Source organism: Cucumis sativus, chromosome 2, assembly GCF_000004075.3.
Source record: "Cucumis sativus cultivar 9930 chromosome 2, Cucumber_9930_V3, whole genome shotgun sequence".
NCBI lineage: Eukaryota > Viridiplantae > Streptophyta > Magnoliopsida > Cucurbitales > Cucurbitaceae > Cucumis > Cucumis sativus.
Genome location: NC_026656.2, coordinates 13,595,354 through 13,613,012, shown reverse-complemented (window position 1 = coordinate 13,613,012; position 17,659 = coordinate 13,595,354). Strand labels below are relative to the sequence as shown.

The window sequence follows — 17,659 nt, the reverse complement described above, 5'->3', positions numbered from 1 at the left end:
TAGGGCTTTAAGGGTTTTAAGGGTATTTAGGGATATGGGATTTTAGGGCTTTTAGGCATTTAGGGCTTTTGGGGCTTTTAGGGCTTTTAGGGCTTAGGGTGTTTGGCTTAGGGCTTAGGGATTAGGCTTCGGCTTTTTAGGGTCGGGCTTTGGGCTCGTTGGGCTTTTAGGACTTTTAGTGCTCTTAGGGCTTTTTGGCGCTTAGGGATTAGGGCTTAGGGTTAGGCTTAGGGTTTGGCTTTTAAGGCTTGGGGCTTTGGGCTTTTAGGGCTTAGGGCTGTTAGGCCTAGGGCTTGGGCTTTGGTCTTTTAGTGCGCCTAGGTGCTTAAGACGTTTAGAGCTTTTAGGGCACTTAGGGCACTTAGGGCTTATGACTTTTAGTGTTTAGGGTTTTAGGGGTTTAGGGTTTAGGGTTTAGGGGTTTAGGGTGTAGGGCGCTTAGGGCTTTTAGGGCTTTTAGGCGCATAGGACTTTTAGGTTTTGACTTAGGGCTTAGGGCTTAGGGATTATGGCTTAGGGCTTTTAGGTTTTAGGGCTTAGGGCTTTTAGGGATTATGGCTTAGGGCTTAGCGCTTTTAGGGCTTAGGGCTTTAAGGGTTTTAAGGGTATTTAGGGATATGGGATTTTAGGCTTTAGGGCATTTAGGCTTTTGGGGCTTTTAGGGCTTTTAGGGCTTAGGGTGTTTGGCTTAGGGCTTGGGCTTTTAGGGCTCGGGCTTTGGGCTCGTTGGGCTTTTAGGACTTTTAGTGCTCTTAGGGCTTTTTGGGCGCTTAGGGATTTTAGGGATTAGGGCTTAGGGCTTAGGGCTTAGGGTTTGGGCTTTTAAGGCTTGGGCTTTTGAGCTTTTAGGGCTTAGGGCTTTTAGGCCTAGGGCTTGGGCTTAGGGCTTTTAGTGCGCCTAGGGTTCTTAAGACGTTTAGGGCTTTTAGGGCACTTAGGGCACTTAGGGCTTATGACTTTTAGTGTTTAGGGTTTACGGGTTTAGGGTTTAGGGTTTAGGGGTTTAGGGTGTAGGGCGCTTAGGGCTTTTAGGTTTTAGGGCTTAGGCTTTTAGGGATTATGGCTTAGGCTTTTAGGTTTTAGGGCTTAGGGCTTAGCCCTTTTAGGGCTTAGGCTTTAAGCGTTTTAAGGTATGATATTTAGGGATATTTTTTAGGGCATTTAGGGCTTTTGGGGCTTTGAGGGCTTTTAGGCTTTTGAGGGCTTTTAGGGCTTAGGGTGTTTGGCTTAGGGCTTAGGGATTAGGGCTTAGGGCTTAGGGTACTTAGGGTTTGGGCTTTTAAGGCTTTGGCTTTTAGGACTTTTAGTGCTCTTAGGGCTTTTTGGGCGCTTAGGGATTTTAGGGATTAGGGCTTAGGGCTTTTAGTGCGCCTAGGGTCCTTAATACGTTTAGGGCTTTTAGGGCACTTAGGCTTATGACTTTTAGTGTTTAGGGTTTAGGGTTTAGGGTTTAGGTTTAGGGTTTAGGGTGTAGGGCGCTTAGGGCTTTTAGGGCTTTTAGGGCGCTTAGGGCTTTTAGGTTTTAGGGCTTAGGGCTTTTAGGGATTATGGCTTAGGGCTTTTAGGTTTTAGGGCTTAGGGCTTTTAGGGATTATGGCTTAGGGCTTTAAGCTTTTAGGGCTTAGGGCTTTAAGGGTTTTAAGGGTATTTAGGGATATGGGATTTTAGGGCTTTTAGGGCTTAGGGTGTTTGGCTTAGGGCTTAGGGATTAGGGCTTGGGCTTTTAGGGCTCGGGTTTTGGGCTCGTTGGTCTTTTAGGACTTTTAGTGCTCTTAGGGCTTTTTGGGCGCTTAGGGATTTTAGGGATTAGGGCTTAGGCTTAGGGCTTAGCGTTTGGCTTTTAAGGCTTGGGCTTTGGGCTTTTAGGGCTTAGGGCTTTTAGGCCTAGGGCTTGGGCTTTGGGCTTTTAGTGCGCCTAGGGTCTAATACGTTTAGGGCTTTTAGGGCACTTAGGGCACTTAGGGCTTATGACTTTTAGTGTTTAGGGTTTAGGGGTTAGGTTTAGGGTTTAGGGGTTTAGGGTGTAGGGCGCTTAGGCTTTTAGGGCTTTTAGGGCGCTTAGGGCTTTTAGGTTTTAGGGCTTAGGGCTTTTAGGGATTATGGCTTAGGGCTTAGGGTTTTAGGGATTATGGCTTAGGGCTTTTAGGGATTATGGCTTAGGGCTTAGCGCTTTTAGGCTTAGGGCTTTAAGGGTTTTAAGGGTATTTAGGGATATGGGATTTTAGGGCTTTTAGGGCATTTAGGGCTTTGGGGCTTTTAGGTCTTTTAGGGCTTAGGGTGTTTGGCTTAGGGCTTAGGGATTAGGCTTGGGCTTTTTGGGCTCGGGTTTTGGGTACGTTGGGCTTTTAGGACTTTTAGTGCTCTTAGGGTTTTTGGGCGCTTAGGGATTTTAGGGATTAGGGCTTAGGGCTTAGGGCTTTTAGTGCGCCTAGGGTGCTTAAGACGTTTAGGGCTTTTAGGGCACTTAGGGCACTTAGGGCTTATGACTTTTAGGGTTTAGGGTTTAGGGGTTTAGGGTTTAGGGTTTAGGGTTTAGGGTTTAGGGTTTAGGGTTTAGGGTTTAGGGGTTTAGGGTGTAGGGCGCTTGGGGCTTTTAGGGCGCTTAGGGCTTTTAGGTTTTAGGGCTTAGGGCTTTTAGGGATTATGGCTTAGGGCTTTTAGGTTTTAGGGCTTAGGGCTTTTAGGGATTATGGCTTAGGGCTTTTAGGGATTATGGCTTAGGGCTTAGCGCTTTTAGGGCTTAGGGCTTAGTGCTTTTAGGGCTTAGGGCTTTTAGGCCTAGGGCTTGGGCTTTGGGCTTTTAGTGCGCCTAGGATGCTTAAGACGTTTAGGGCTTTTAGGGCACTTAGGGCACTTAGGGCTTATGACTTTTAGGGTTTAGGATTTAGGGTTTAGGGTTTAGGGTTTAGGGGTTTAGGGTGTAGGCTTTTAGGGCTTTTAGGGCGCTTAGGGCTTTTAGGTTTTAGGGCTTAGGGCTTTTAGGGATTATGGCTTAGGGCTTTTAGGTTTTAGGGCTTAGGGCTTTTAGGGATTATGGCTTAGGGCTTAGGGCTTTAAGGGTTTTAAGGGTATTTAGGGATATGGGATTTTAGGGCTTTTAGGGCATTTAGGGCTTTTGGGGCTTTTAGGGCTTTTAGGTCTTGGGGTGTTTGGCTTAGGGCTTAGGGATTAGGGCTTGGGCTTTTAGGGGTCGGGCTTTGGGCTCGTTGGGCTTTTAGGACTTTTAGTGCTGTTAGGGCTTTTTGGGCGCATAGGGATTAGGGCTTAGGGCTTAGGGCTTAGGGTTTGGGCTTTTAAGGCTTGGGCTTTGGGCTTTTAGGGCTTAGGGTGTAGGGCGCTATAGGCTTTTAGGGCTTAGGGTGTAGGGCGCTATAGGCTTTTAGGGCTTTTAGGGCTTTTAGGGCGCATAGGGCTTTTAGGTTTTAGGGCTTAGGGCTTTTAGGGATTATGGCTTAGGGCTTTTAGGGATTATGGCTTAGGGCTTAGCGCTTTTAGGGCTTACGGCTTTTAGGCCTAGGGCTTAGCGCTTTTAGGGCTTAGGGCTTAGTGCTTTTAGGGCTTAGGGCTTTTAGGCCTAGGGCTTGGGCTTTGGGCTTTTAGTGCGCCTAGGATGCTTAAGACGTTTAGGGCTTTTAGGGCACTTAGGGCACTTAGGGCTTATGACTTTTAGGGTTTAGGGTTTAGGGGTTTAGGGTTTAGGGTTTAGGGGTTTAGGGTGTAGGGCTTTTAGGGCTTTTAGGGCGCTTAGGGCTTTTAGGTTTTAGGGCTTAGGGCTTTTAGGGATTATGGCTTAGGGCTTTTAGGTTTTAGGGCTTAGGGCTTTTAGGGTTTAGGGTTTAGGGCTTAGCGCTTTTAGGGCTTAGGGCTTAGGGCTTTAAGGGTTTTAAGGGTATTTAGGGATATGGGATTTTAGGGCTTTTAAGGCATTTAGGGCTTTTGGGGCTTTTAGGGCTATTAGGGCTTAGGGTGTTTGGCTTAGGGCTTATGGATTAGGGCTTGGGCTTTTAGGGCTCGGGCTTTGGGCTCGTTGGGCTTTTAGGACTTTTAGTGCTGTTAGGGCTTTTTGGGCGCTTAGGTATTTTAGGGATTAGGGCTTAGGGTTTGGGCTTTTAAGGCTTGGGCTTTTAAGGCTTGGGCTTTGGGCTTTTAGGGCTTTGGGCTTTTAGGCCTTAGGGCTTTTAGGCCTAGGGCTTGGGCTTTGGGCTTTTAGTGCGCCTAGGGTGCTTAAGACGTTTAGGGCTTTTAGGGCACTTAAGGCACTTAGGGCTTATGACTTTTAGGGTTTAGGGTTTAGGGGCTTAGGGTTTAGGGTTTAGGGTTTAGGGTTTAGGGTTTACGGGTTTAGGGTGTAGGGCGCTTGGGGCTTTTAGAGCGCTTAGGGCTTTTAGGTTTTATGGCTTAGGGCTTTTAGGGATTATGGCTTATGGCTTTTAGGTTTTAGGGCTTAGGGCTTTTAGGGATTATGGCTTAGGGCTTAGCGCTTTTAGGGCTTAGGGCTTTAAGGGTTTTAAGGGTATTTAGGGATATGGGATTTTAGGGCTTTTAGGGCATTTAGGGCTTTTGGGGCTTTTAGGGCTTTTAGGGCTTAGGGTGTTTGGCTTAGGGCTTAGGGATTAGGGCTTGGGCTTTTTGGGCTCGGGTTTTGGGTACGTTGGGCTTTTAGGACTTTTAGTGCTCTTAGGGTTTTTGGGCGCTTAGGGATTTTAGGGATTAGGGCTTAGGGCTTAGGGCTTAGGGTTTGGGCTTTTAAGGCTTGGGCTTTGGGCTTTTAGGGCTTAGGGCTTTTAGGGCTAGGGCTTGGGCTTTGGGCTTTTAGTGCGCCTAGGGTCCTTATACGTTTAGGGCTTTTAGGGCACTTAGGGCACTTAGGGCTTATGACTTTTAGTGTTTAGGTGTTTAGGGGTTTAGGGGTTTAGGGTGTAGGGCGCTTAGGGCTTTTAGGGCTTTTAGGGCGCTTAGGGCTTTTAGGTTTTAGGGCTTAGGGCTTTTAGGGATTACGGCTTAGGGCTTTTAGGTTTTAGGGCTTAGGGCTTTTAGGGATTATTGCTTAGGGCTTTAAGCTTTTAGGGCGTTAGGGTTTTAAGGGTTTTAAGGGTATTTAGGGATATGGGATTTTAGGGCTTTTAGGGCATTTAGGGCTTTTGGGGCTTTTAGGGCTTAGGGTGTTTGGCTTAGGGCTCAGGCATTTAGGGCTCGGGCTTTGGGCTCGTTGGACTTTTAGGACTTTTAGTGCTCTTAGGCTTTTTGGGCGCTTAGGGATTTTGGGATTAGGGCTTAGGGCTTAGGGCTTAGGGTTTGGGCTTTTAAGGCTTGGGCTTTGGCTTTTAGGGCTTAGGGCTTTTAGGCCTAGGGCTTGGGCTTTGGGCTTTTAGTGCGCCTAGGATGCTTAAGATGTTTAGGGCTTTTAAGGCAGCTTAGGGCACTTAGGGCTTATGACTTTTTGGTTTAGGGTTTAGGGTTTAGGGTTTTAGGGTTTAGGGGTTTAGGGTGTAGGGCTTTTTAGGCTTTAGGGCGCTTAGGGCTTTTTAGGTTTTAAGGCTTAGGGCTTTTAGGGATTATGGCTTAGGGCTTAGCGCTTTTAGGGCTTAGGGCTTAGGGCTTTAAGGGTTTTAAGGGTATTTAGGGATATGGGATTTTAGGGCTTTTAGGGCATTTAGGGCTTTTGGGGCTTTTAGGGCTTTTAGGGCTTAGGGTGTTTGGCTTAGGGCTTACGGATTAGGGCTTGGGCTTTTAGGGCTCGGGCTTTGGGCTCGTTGGGCTTTTAGGACTTTTAGTGCTCTAAGGGCTTTTGGGCGCTTAGGATTTTAGGGATTAGCTTACGGCTTAGGGCTTAGGGTTTGGCTTTTAAGGCTTGGGCTTTGGGCTTTTAGGCTTAGGGCTTTTAGGCCTAGCGCTTGGGCTTTGGGCTTTTAGTGGCGCTAGGATGCTTAAGACGTTTAGGGCTTTTAGGGCACTTAGGGCACTTAGAGCTTATGACTTTTAGGGTTTAGGGTTTAGGGTTTAGGGGTTTAGGGTGTAGGGCTTTTAGGGCTTTTAGGGCGCTTAGGGCTTTTAGGTTTTAGGGCTTAGGGCTTTTAGGGATTATGGCTTAGGGCTTTTAGGTTTTAGGGCTTAGGGCTTTTAGGGATTATGGCTTAGGGCTTAGCGCTTTTAGTGCTTAGGGCTTAGGCCTTTAAGGGTTTTAAGGTATATTAGGGATATGGGATTTTAGGGCTTTTAGGGCATTTAGGGCTTTTGGGGCTTTTAGGGCTTAGGGTGTTTGGCTTAGGGCTTAGGGATTAGGGCTTGGGCTTTTAGGGCTCAGGCTTTGGGCTCGTTGGGCTTTTAGGACTTTTAGTGCTCTTAGGGCTTTTTGGGCGCTTAGGGATTTTAGGGATTAGGGCTTAGGGCTTAGGGCTTAGGGTTTGGGCTTTAAAGCTTGGCTTTGGACTTTTAGGGCTTAGGCTTTTAGGCCTAGGGCTTGGGCTTTGGGCTTTTAGTGCGCCTAGGGTGCTTAAGACGTTTAGGGCTTTTAGGGCACTTAGGGCACTTAGGGCTTATGAGGGTTTTAGGGTTTAGGGGTTTAGGGTTTAGGGTTTAGGTTTAGGGTTTAGGGTTTAGGGTTTAGGGTTTAGGGTGTAGGGCTTTTAGGGCTTTTACGGCGCTTAGGGCTTTTAGGTTTTAGGGCTTAGGGCTTTTAGGGATTATGGCTTAGGGCTTTTAGGTTTTAGGGCTTAGGGCTTTTAGGGATTATGGCTTAGGGCTTTTAGGGATTATGGCTTAGGGCTTAGCGCTTTTAGGGCTTACGGCTTTTAGGCCTAGGCTTAGCGCTTTTAGGGCTTAGGGCTTAGTGCTTTTAGGGCTTAGGGCTTTTAGGCCTAGGGCTTGGGCTTTGGGCTTTTAGTGGCCTAGGATGCTTAAGACGTTTAGGGCATTTAGGGCACTTAGGGCACTTAGGGCTTATGACTTTTAGGGTTTAGGGTTTAGGGTTTAGGGTTTAGGGTTTAGGTGTAGGGCTTTTAGGGCTTTTAGGGCGCTTAGGGCTTTTAGGTTTTAGGGCTTAGGGCTTTTAGGGATTATGGCTTAGGGCTTTTAGGTTTTAGGGCTTAGGGCTTTTAGGTTTAGGGTTTAGGGCTTAGCGCTTTAGGGCTTAGGGCTTAGGGCTTTAAGGGTTTTAAGGGTATTTAGGGATATGGGATTTTAGGGCTTTTAAGGCATTTAGGGCTTTTGGGGCTTTTAGGGCTATTAGGGCTTAGGGCTTACGGATTAGGGCTTGGCCTTTTAGGGCTCGAGCTTTGGGCTCGTTGGGCTTTTAGGACTTTTAGTGCTCTTAGGGCTTTTTGGGCGCTTAGGTATTTTAGGGATTAGGGCTTAGGGCTTAGGGCTTAGGGTTTGGGCTTTTAAGGCTTGGGCTTTGGGCTTTTAGGGCTTTGGGCTTTTAGCCTTAGGGCTTTTAGGCCTAGGGCTTGGGCTTTGGCTTTTAGTGCGCTAGGGTGCTTAAGACGTTTAGGGCTTTTAGGGCACTTAGGGCACTTAGGGCTTATGACTTTTAGGTTTAGGGTTTAGGGCTTAGGGTTTAGGGTTTAGGGTTTAGGGTTTAGGGTTTAGGGTGTAGGGCGCTTGGGCTTTTAGAGCGCTTAGGGCTTTTAGGTTTTATGGCTTAGGGCTTTTAGGGATTATGGCTTAGGGCTTTTAGGTTTTAGGGCTTAGGGCTTTTAGGGATTATGGCTTAGGCTTAGCGCTTTTAGGGCTTAGGGCTTTAAGGGTTTTTAAGGGTATTTAGGGATATGGGATTTTAGGGCTTTTAGGGCATTTAGGGCTTTTGGGGCTTTTAGGGCTTTTAGGGCTTAGGGTGTTTGGCTTAGGGCTTAGGGATTAGGGCTTGGGCTTTTTGGGCTCGGGTTTTGGGTACGTTGGGCTTTTAGGACTTTTAGTGCTCTTAGGGCTTTTTGGGCGCTTAGGGATTTTAGGGATTAGGGCTTAGGGCTTAGGGCTTAGGGTTTGGGCTTTTAAGGCTTGGGCTTTGGGCTTTTAGGGCTTAGGGCTTTTAGGGCTAGGGCTTGGGCTTTGGGCTTTTAGTGCGCCTAGGGTCCTTAATACGTTTAGGGCTTTTAGGGCACTTAGGGCACTTAGGGCTTATGACTTTTAGTGTTTAGGGTTTAGGGGTTTAGGGGTTTAGGGTGTAGGGCGCTTAGGGCTTTTAGGGCTTTTAGGGCGCTTAGGGCTTTTAGGTTTTAGGGCTTAGGGCTTTTACGGATTATGGCTTAGGGCTTTTAGGTTTTAGGGCTTAGGGCTTTTAGGGATTATGGCTTAGGGCTTTAAGCTTTTAGGGCTTAGGGCTTTAAGGGTTTTAAGGGTATTTAGGGATATGGGATTTTAGGGCTTTTAAGGCATTTAGGGCTTTTGGGGCTTTTAGGGCTATTAGGGCTTAGGGCTTAGGGATTAGGGCTTGGGCTTTTAGGGCTCGGGCTTTGGGCTCGTTGGGCTTTTAGGACTTTTAGTGCTCTTAGGGCTTTTTGGGCGCTTAGGGATTTTAGGGATTAGGGCTTAGGGCTTAGGCTTAGGGTTTGGGCTTTTAAGGCTTGGGCTTTGGCTTTTAGGGCTTTGGGCTTTTAGGCCTAGGGCTTGGGCTTTGGGCTTTTAGTGCGCCTAGGGCTTGGGGCTTTAGAGCGTTAGGGCTTTTAGTTTTAGGGCTTAGGGCTTTTAGGGATTATGGCTTAGGGCTTTTAGGTTTTAGGGCTTAGGGCTTTTAGGATTATGGCTTAGGGCTTTTAGGGATTATGGCTTAGGCTTAGCGCTTTTAGGGCTTTAGGGCTTAGGCTTTAAGAGGATTTTAAGGGTATTTTAGGGATATGGGATTTTAGGGCTTTTAGGCATTTAGGGCTTTTGGGGCTTTTAGGCTTTAGGGCTTTTTTAGGGTGTTTTGGCTTTTAGGGCTTACGGATTGGGCTGGGCTTTTAGGGGCTCGGGCTTTGGGCTCGTTGGGCTTTTAGGACTTTTAATGATCTTAGGGCTTTTAGGGCTTGTGACTTTTAGGTCTTATGGCTTTTACGGGTTAGGGCTTACTTATTTTCGGGCTTATCGTTTATGGTTGAGGGTTTAGGGTTTAGGGCTTTTAGGGCTTTTAGGGTTAGGGCTTAGGGCTTTACGGTTTGGGCTTTTAGGGCTTTGGGCTTTGGGCGTTTAGGGCTTTTGGGCTTTTACGACGCTTAGGCTTTTAGGTTGTTAGGGCTTAGGGCTTTTAGGCTTTTACGACTTTTAGGGCTTTTAGGGCTTTTTAGGGCTTTAGGGCTTAGGGCTTAGGGTTTGGGCTTTTAGGGCTTGGGCTTTGGGCGTTTAGGGCTTTTGGGCTTTTACGACGCTTAGGGTTTTTAGGTTGTAGGGCTTAGGGCTTTTACGGCTTTTACGACTTTTAGGGCTTTTAGGGCTGAGGCCTTAGGGCTTAGGCCTTAGGGTTGAGGGCTTAGGGCTTAGGGCTTAGGGCTTAGGGTTTAGGGTTTAGGGTTTAGGGTTTAGGGCTTAGTTCTTGTGCTTTTATTGCTTAGGGCTTAGGGCTTGTAGGGCTTAGGGCTTATGGCTTAGGGCTTTGGCTTTTAGGGCTCAGGCCTTTAGGGCTTGGGCGTTTATGGCTTTAAGGGCGCTTAAGGCGTTTATGGCTTTTAAGGCGTTTAGGGCTTAGGGCTTTTAGGGCTTATAGCTTTTAGGGTTTAGAGTTTTTAGGGCATTTAGGGCTTTTAGGGCTTTTAGGGCGCTTAGGGCTTTTAGGGATTTTAGGGCTTGGGCTTAGGGTTTTAGGGCTTAGGGATTTTAGGGCTTATGGCTTTAGTGTTTAGGGTTTAGGGGTTTAGGGCGCTTAGGACTTTTAGGGATTTTAGGGCTCTTAGGGCTTTTAGGTTTTAAGGCTTATGGCTTAGTGCTTTTAGGGCTTAACGCTTTTAGGAGGACTTAGGGCTTTTAGGGCTTTTAGGGCTTAGGGCTTTTGGTGCTTTTGGTGCTTTTGGGGCTTAGGGCCTTTGGCTTAGTGCTTAGGGATTAGGGCTTGGGCTTTTAGGGCTTGGGCTTTTAGGGATTGGGCTTTTAGGGCTCGGGCTTTTGGCTCTTAGGGCGCTTAGGGCTTTTAGGTCTTTTAGGAATTAGGGTTTGGGCTTCTAGGGCTTGTGCTTTGGGCTTTTGGGATTTTAGGGTTTAGGGCTTGTGCTTTTAGGGCTTGGGCTTTGGGCTTTTAGGGCTTTTACAGCGCTTAGGGCGCTTAGGACTTAGGGCTTAGGGCTTTTAGGGCTTAGGGCTTAAGGCTTAGGGCTTTTAGGGCTTAGGGCTTAGGGCTTAGTGCTTAGGGCTTAGGGCTCATTGAGGAACTGGATTTATCTATTGAGTATAGGTAAAATGGTTTTTTATATTGGATTTAATCAATGCAATGAATTGTTTCATCATAAGACCGATCCCTAATTAAATTGATGATCCCCATCCTAACAAAATGAATTTGATTCATACATGTACACACACGAACTGAACATAGATACATTCACCGAATCATTGATAAAGCAATTCTACTTGGCGAGGAAAAAAATTTCAATAACTTGTTGATCCCTATCCCAAATTTTAAAGTTTATCGTTCTTGAATTTCTTGGCTTAGTGTGAAATCGAAATATACCTAACCTAATCTTAACAATGAGTTAATCAATGAGTGAAAGTATGAGAAATGGAGTTTAATCCCGTTTATAGCATATGACAGACCAATCACTTCCCGAAGGGTACTAGCCTTCGTATTATTTAAATAAAAAAAGAATATCTTTTTTGAATATTTATTATTTTTGTTTATTTTAGACATTTCTTCTAATCACTACTAATCACTATTTTCATTTTATATTCTATAATAAGTAATATAACTATATATTCCAATTTGCAAATTTATGTATATTATTTAAATTAAATAAATAAATAAAAAGAAATTAAATAAATAAATAAATAATGCAATTGAATTTTAAATAAAAGAATTTCTTCCCTACTTCTTCTCTAACGGCTCTCTCTCTACTTTCTCGTCCTCTCCCCTTCTCTTATCTTCTTCGTCTTCCTCAAAATCGCGATTCACGGCCATCTTCTTCTCCCGGCCCTAACAGCGCTGGATTTCTCAACTGTCGATCGAGTGACAATCATGCCTGCCTGCTTGACAAAGCCTTTTCGGTCTACCAATAAAGGAAAAACGATTGCTGGTGACACGAAGGCTGTGCTCGACGCTCTTTTTCCTATTCCACTGCGCGTCGTGGTCTTTCCCTTGCTGGTTGGATGACTACTATGGACGAAGAGCACAATTACTTCCAGTCTCTGGTCGATAAGTACCCAAGGAAGGTAAATTCCAGCGAAGAAAGTCGAGAGCTCCTTAGTTGATCACAAATCCTTCCAAATTCTTTGTTCGTAGACTAATTTGAAATCCTTTCAATATGGATCCATGCTGTCTTTTATATCCATAAGATACCAATTAGATTGTGTTAATTATTGTTTATAAGAAAATATTTGTGTGCAGAGTTGCAGTGGGTAAATCTTAATGGCTGGCAGAAAATTGGTTCGGGATATATTACTCTCAAGACAAAGTATTTTTTATCAGTTTACTTCCCATGGGGTATTTGCTCTTCCTATGCTTTATCCTTATCCCGTCTTTCTCCGCTGTAGTCTTCATAGGATGGATTTCTGTGGTGTAAATTTATTCATCTAGTTTGTTTGATTTATGGTTGCATTTAGGGAGAAGGTAAATTACATAAGCCAAAGTAGTTATGGAAAACATCTCCAATTTACAGCAAGTTAAAGAAAAAAAAAAGTAGAGAAAAACAGCAGTTAAAAAAAACTGGGCATCTTGCTTCTTTCTTATTGAAAGTTTGGCCGTTTCTTTCAAGTCAAATTGACCACAAAATGCTCAAATGAGATTCTTCAATAGGAAGATGTAAAAAAAATATAATATGTAAAAGAATTTTTGTGAAACGTGGGAGAGAAGCGGTAACATTATCCTTCAAAAAATTCAGGAGTAAATATTTATGTGAAAGGACATATTATTTGGCCATTTGACCTTATTTGTTATTGAATTATTTGGTTGGAAATGATAAACTACACATTATTGTTTGCTTCAGTTGTGATCTTGATTATGGGCTATTTGGTATTTTGCTTACAAACTGTATAGTTAATTATCTGTTAGCTTTTGTTTTCCTGTCACAGCTTTATGTTTATGTGGCTCATTGTAGCCGAAAGTTTTATTTATCAATCTTATTTTTCATAGCATAAATGAAACTATGTTTGAAGAATCAGGTGCTGCTACATCATTCAAGGAAATTCGTCGCAGAGGTCCGTAAGTTTTTTCCTTTGGAGATGTGATACTAACCTGTTTGAATAAAGGAATCTGACTTGGTCTTTTCCTCTTTAACATTATGGATTAGGTCTTTCTCTTTACCAGATTTCGTAGCTGAACTTTAAGAAGCAATCAAACCGGTGTTAACTTCTTATATAAAGGTTAGTGCTAACTGCTAAGCTTATTTCTAAGATGAAAGATGCTTTTATCCCCTCCCCAAAGAATATCATTACTATTTATGTTGTATTTCTGCTAACTAATTCTTGCATAGCATCTGGTTTGATAAATAAAGTAAAGTTTCTGACATGGAGGTTTTCAAGTTGGAATATATATTTATGTTTTAGGTAGATTCCCAAACTTTGAAGAAACGCTGCAGTACTGAGGTAATTGAACGTTGTAAGGCAGAGCATTGGGCTTACCAGAGCCAAGGTATCTTCTTCGATAACAAGTAAGGATAGTCCTGATACTACCTTTCTTTTGTTATTGAAATTTATTGTTCCTTTTGTTGGGGCTTGGTGGTTGTGCACCTATATTGATTTGTACTTCTGTTAATTAATTATAGTCATTCTCTCTTGTCTGAGTAATTATTGTCAACCATTTTGTTAGCAAAGGCTTCCCATGGAAATTCAGTTTGTTGTGCTGGCATGTCCACGATGATTTTCGTGATTTTAGTTTTAGATACATAAAAAGGGCCTTTGCATCACGACATGAATGACTACTTTTTTAATATGAACCTACAATACCCCAAATGAATGCTGAAGTAAGTTTATTGATGTATGTAATTTACAACAATTCTTTTTGAACTTTTTGGTAGGTTATGAATTACGAACTTGTATTGAATATTTGTTAGGTCGTTTTAATAATTCAAGTGATGCTTAGAAAATGCAACCGAGCTTAAACAATTCTGCACATTTTTCTAAAATTTTTAGTTTAACCTCTTTAATAAAATGCGATGGAAATTCTTGTTTTCTTTTTGTAGGAATAAAGGAAAATGAAACATAACCAAAACTTGGGATCTTTGCAAGCAAGCTTCCATGAAGAAACTAGGTTACAAGGGGAGGTCTTCTGTTCTCTTTTTTTTTTCTTTCCATCCGTAGAATCTTGCTTAAAATGCTTTGAGGACAATGCAAATTTTTTAAGTGGGGGGTGGGGTTGTAGCCTTGCACATTCCATGTCCTTTGGGAAATTTTCATTTTGCAAATTTTGCTAAAAATGTCAAAATTTAGAAACTTTTGCAATGCTCTATGCTTAGAATAAGTACCATGTCTAACTTCGCTTTTTAGCATAAAAAAGCATATATGCCTAACCCATGAGAACGGAGCTCGGATTTGTGATTGTATTTGTTATTTGAATATGTTACATATGTTGAAAATGCATATATTGATAGCTTAGAAATGAGTAGAACACTTGGTTCATTTTCTGAATATTGTGAATTATGTACATAATAATATGTTGCGGTTGCCTTTTTTATCTCAATTTTAATCCCCTTTTTTGCCATATTCTACTGCCTTTTTTATATTAATTTTAAATCCCTCTTTTGGCCATACACATTTGTATAAGATTGTTTGAAAGCAAAATATGATTGTTAGGTCAAGTAGAAAGCAAAGTCGGCAAGTTCTTAGAGTTCTTCACCCAAACATAACAGCCGATAAAAACAAAACAATACGACCAAGCTGCTTAGAGTTGCAAAACCCGACCCCCGCCTAGTGGGTCACTAGAGTTCTTCACCCAGCATGGCAGCCGGTAGAGAGGGAGAGAGAAAAAAAAGAGGGAGCCAAGCCAGCCGCTTAGGTCAAGTAAAATGCGCGCCGAGATCCCCCGGTTTCAGAATTTTCGTGGGGATCCTCTCCGCTTTTCTTGCCTAAGCAAAACCCGACCCACCCTAGTAGGTTCTTAGAGTTCTTCACCCATCATGGCAGCCGGTAGAGAGGGAGAGAAAAAAAAAAAGAGGGAGCCAAGCCAGCCGCTTAGGTCAAGTAAAATGCGCGCCGAGATCCCCCGGTTTCAGAATTTTCGTGGGGATCCTCTCCGCTTTTCTTGCCTAAGCAAAACCCGACCCCGCCTAGTAGGTCCTTAGAGTTTTTCACCCAGCATGGCAGCCGGTAGAGAGGGAGAGAGAAAAAAAAGAGGGAGCCAAGCCAGCCGCTTAGGTCAAGTAAAATGCGCGCCGAGATCCCCCGGTTTCAGAATTTTCGTGGGGATCCTCTCCGCTTTTCTTGCCTAAGCAAAACCCGACCCGCCTAGTAGGTCCTTAGAGTTTTTCACCCAGCATGGCAGGCCGGTAGAGAGGGAGAGAGAAAAAAAAGAGGGAGCCAAGCCAGCCGCTTAGGTCAAGTAAAATGCGCGCCGAGATCCCCCGGTTTCAGAATTTTCGTGGGGATCCTCTCCGCTTTTCTTGCCTAAGCAAAACCCGACCTCGCCTAGTAGGTTTCTTAGAGTTCTTCACCCAGCATGGCAGCCGGTAGAGAGGGAGAGAGAAAAAAAAGAGGGAGCCAAGCCAGCCGCTTAGGTCAAGTAAAATGCGCGCCGAGATCCCCCGGTTTCAGAATTTTCGTGGGGATCCTCTCCGCTTTTCTTGCCTAAGCAAAACCCGACCCGCCTAGTAGGTCCTTAGAGTTTTTCACCCAGCATGGCAGCCGGTAGAGAGGAGAGAGAAAAAAAAAGAGGGAGCCAAGCCAGCCGCTTAGGTCAAGTAAAATGCGCGCCGAGATCCCCCGGTTTCAGAATTTTCGTGGGGATCCTCTCCGCTTTTCTTGCCTAAGCAAAACCCGACCCGCCTAGTAGGTCCTTAGAGTTTTTCACCCAGCATGGCAGCCGGTAGAGAGGGAGAGAGAAAAAAAAGAGGGAGCCAAGCCAGCCGCTTAGGTCAAGTAAAATGCGCGCCGAGATCCCCCGGTTTCAGAATTTTCGTGGGGATCCTCTCCGCTTTTCTTGCCTAAGCAAAACCCGACCCGCCTAGTAGGTCCTTAGAGTTTTTCACCCAGCATGGCAGCCGGTAGAGAGGGAGAGAAAAAAAAAGAGGGAGCCAAGCCAGCCGCTTAGGTCAAGTAAAATGCGCGCCGAGATCCCCCGGTTTCAGAATTTTCGTGGGGATCCTCTCCGCTTTTCTTGCCTAAGCAAAACCCGACCCGCCTAGTAGGTCCTTAGAGTTTTTCACCCAGCATGGCAGCCGGTAGAGAGGGAGAGAGAAAAAAAAGAGGGAGCCAAGCCAGCCGCTTAGGTCAAGTAAAATGCGCGCCGAGATCCCCCGGTTTCAGAATTTTCGTGGGGATCCTCTCCGCTTTTCTTGCCTAAGCAAAACCCGACCCGCCTAGTAGGTCCTTAGAGTTTTTCACCCAGCATGGCAGCCGGTAGAGAGGGAGAGAGAAAAAAAAGAGGGAGCCAAGCCAGCCGCTTAGGTCAAGTAAAATGCGCGCCGAGATCCCCCGGTTTCAGAATTTTCGTGGGGATCCTCTCCGCTTTTCTTGCCTAAGCAAAACCCGACCCGCCTAGTAGGTCCTTAGAGTTTTTCACCCAGCATGGCAGCCGGTAGAGAGGGAGAGAGAAAAAAAAGAGGGAGCCAAGCCAGCCGCTTAGGTCAAGTAAAATGCGCGCCGAGATCCCCCGGTTTCAGAATTTTCGTGGGGATCCTCTCCGCTTTTCTTGCCTAAGCAAAACCCGACCCGCCTAGTAGGTCCTTAGAGTTTTTCACCCAGCATGGCAGCCGGTAGAGAGGGAGAGAGAAAAAAAAGAGGGAGCCAAGCCAGCCGCTTAGGTCAAGTAAAATGCGCGCCGAGATCCCCCGGTTTCAGAATTTTCGTGGGGATCCTCTCCGCTTTTCTTGCCTAAGCAAAACCCGACCCCGCCTAGTAGGTCTTAGAGTTCTTCACCCATCATGGCAGCCGGTAGAGAGGGAGAGAAAAAAAAAGAGGGAGCCAAGCCAGCCGCTTAGGTCAAGTAAAATGCGCGCCGAGATCCCCCGGTTTCAGAATTTTCGTGGGGATCCTCTCCGCTTTTCTTGCCTAAGCAAAACCCGACCCGCCTAGTAGGTCCTTAGAGTTTTCACCCAGCATGGCAGCCGGTAGAGAGGGAGAGAGAAAAAAAAGAGGGAGCCAAGCCAGCCGCTTAGGTCAAGTAAAATGCGCGCCGAGATCCCCCGGTTTCAGAATTTTCGTGGGGATCCTCTCCGCTTTTCTTGCCTAAGCAAAACCCGACCCGCCTAGTAGGTCCTTAGAGTTTTCACCCAGCATGGCAGCCGGTAGAGAGGGAGAGAGAAAAAAAAGAGGGAGCCAAGCCAGCCGCTTAGGTCAAGTAAAATGCGCGCCGAGATCCCCCGGTTTCAGAATTTTCGTGGGGATCCTCTCCGCTTTTCTTGCCTAAGCAAAACCCGACCCGCCTAGTAGGTCCTTAGAGTTTTCACCCAGCATGGCAGCCGGTAGAGAGGGAGAGAAAAAAAAAGAGGGAGCCAAGCCAGCCGCTTAGGTCAAGTAAAATGCGCGCCGAGATCCCCCGGTTTCAGAATTTTCGTGGGGATCCTCTCCGCTTTTCTTGCCTAAGCAAAACCCGACCCGCCTAGTAGGTCCTTAGAGTTTTCACCCAGCATGGCAGCCGGTAGAGAGGAGAGAGAAAAAAAAGAGGGAGCCAAGCCAGCCGCTTAGGTCAAGTAAAATGCGCGCCGAGATCCCCGGTTTCAGAATTTTCGTGGGGATCCTCTCCGCTTTTCTTGCCTAAGCAAAACCCGACCCGCCTAGTAGGTCCTTAGAGTTTTCACCCAGCATGGCAGCCGGTAGAGAGGGAGAGAAAAAAAAGAGGGAGCCAAGCCAGCCGCTTAGGTCAAGTAAAATGCGCGCCGAGATCCCCCGGTTTCAGAATTTTCGTGGGGATCCTCTCCGCTTTTCTTGCCTAAGCAAAACCCGACCCCGCCTAGTAGGTCCTTAGAGTTCTTCACCCAGCATGGCAGCCGGTAGAGAGGGAGAGAGAAAAAAAAGAGGGAGCCAAGCCAGCCGCTTAGGTCAAGTAAAATGCGCGCCGAGATCCCCCGGTTTCAGAATTTTCGTGGGGATCCTCTCCGCTTTTCTTGCCCTAAGCAAAACCCGACCCGCCTAGTAGGTCCTTAGAGTTTTCACCCAGCATGGCAGCCGGTAGAGAGGGAGAGAGAAAAAAAAGAGGGAGCCAAGCCAGCCGCTTAGGTCAAGTAAAATGCGCGCCGAGATCCCCCGGTTTCAGAATTTTCGTGGGGATCCTCTCCGCTTTTCTTGCCTAAGCAAAACCCGACCCCCCTAGTAGGTCCTTAGAGTTTTTCACCCAGCATGGCAGCCGGTAGAGAGGGAGAGAGAAAAAAAAGAGGGAGCCAAGCCAGCCGCTTAG

General features: G+C 45.7%; 1 long non-coding RNA gene across 1 annotated transcript; it reads left to right on the top strand.

Annotated features, from left to right (window-relative positions):
* Positions 1 to 10,997: 10,997 nt before the first annotated feature.
* LOC116402171 lies at positions 10,998 to 11,617 on the top strand. Its single transcript, XR_004214615.1, has 2 exons — positions 10,998 to 11,325; positions 11,501 to 11,617. It is a non-coding gene; the product is annotated as an uncharacterized LOC116402171 (long non-coding RNA).
* The last annotated feature ends 6,042 nt before the right edge of the window (positions 11,618 to 17,659 follow it).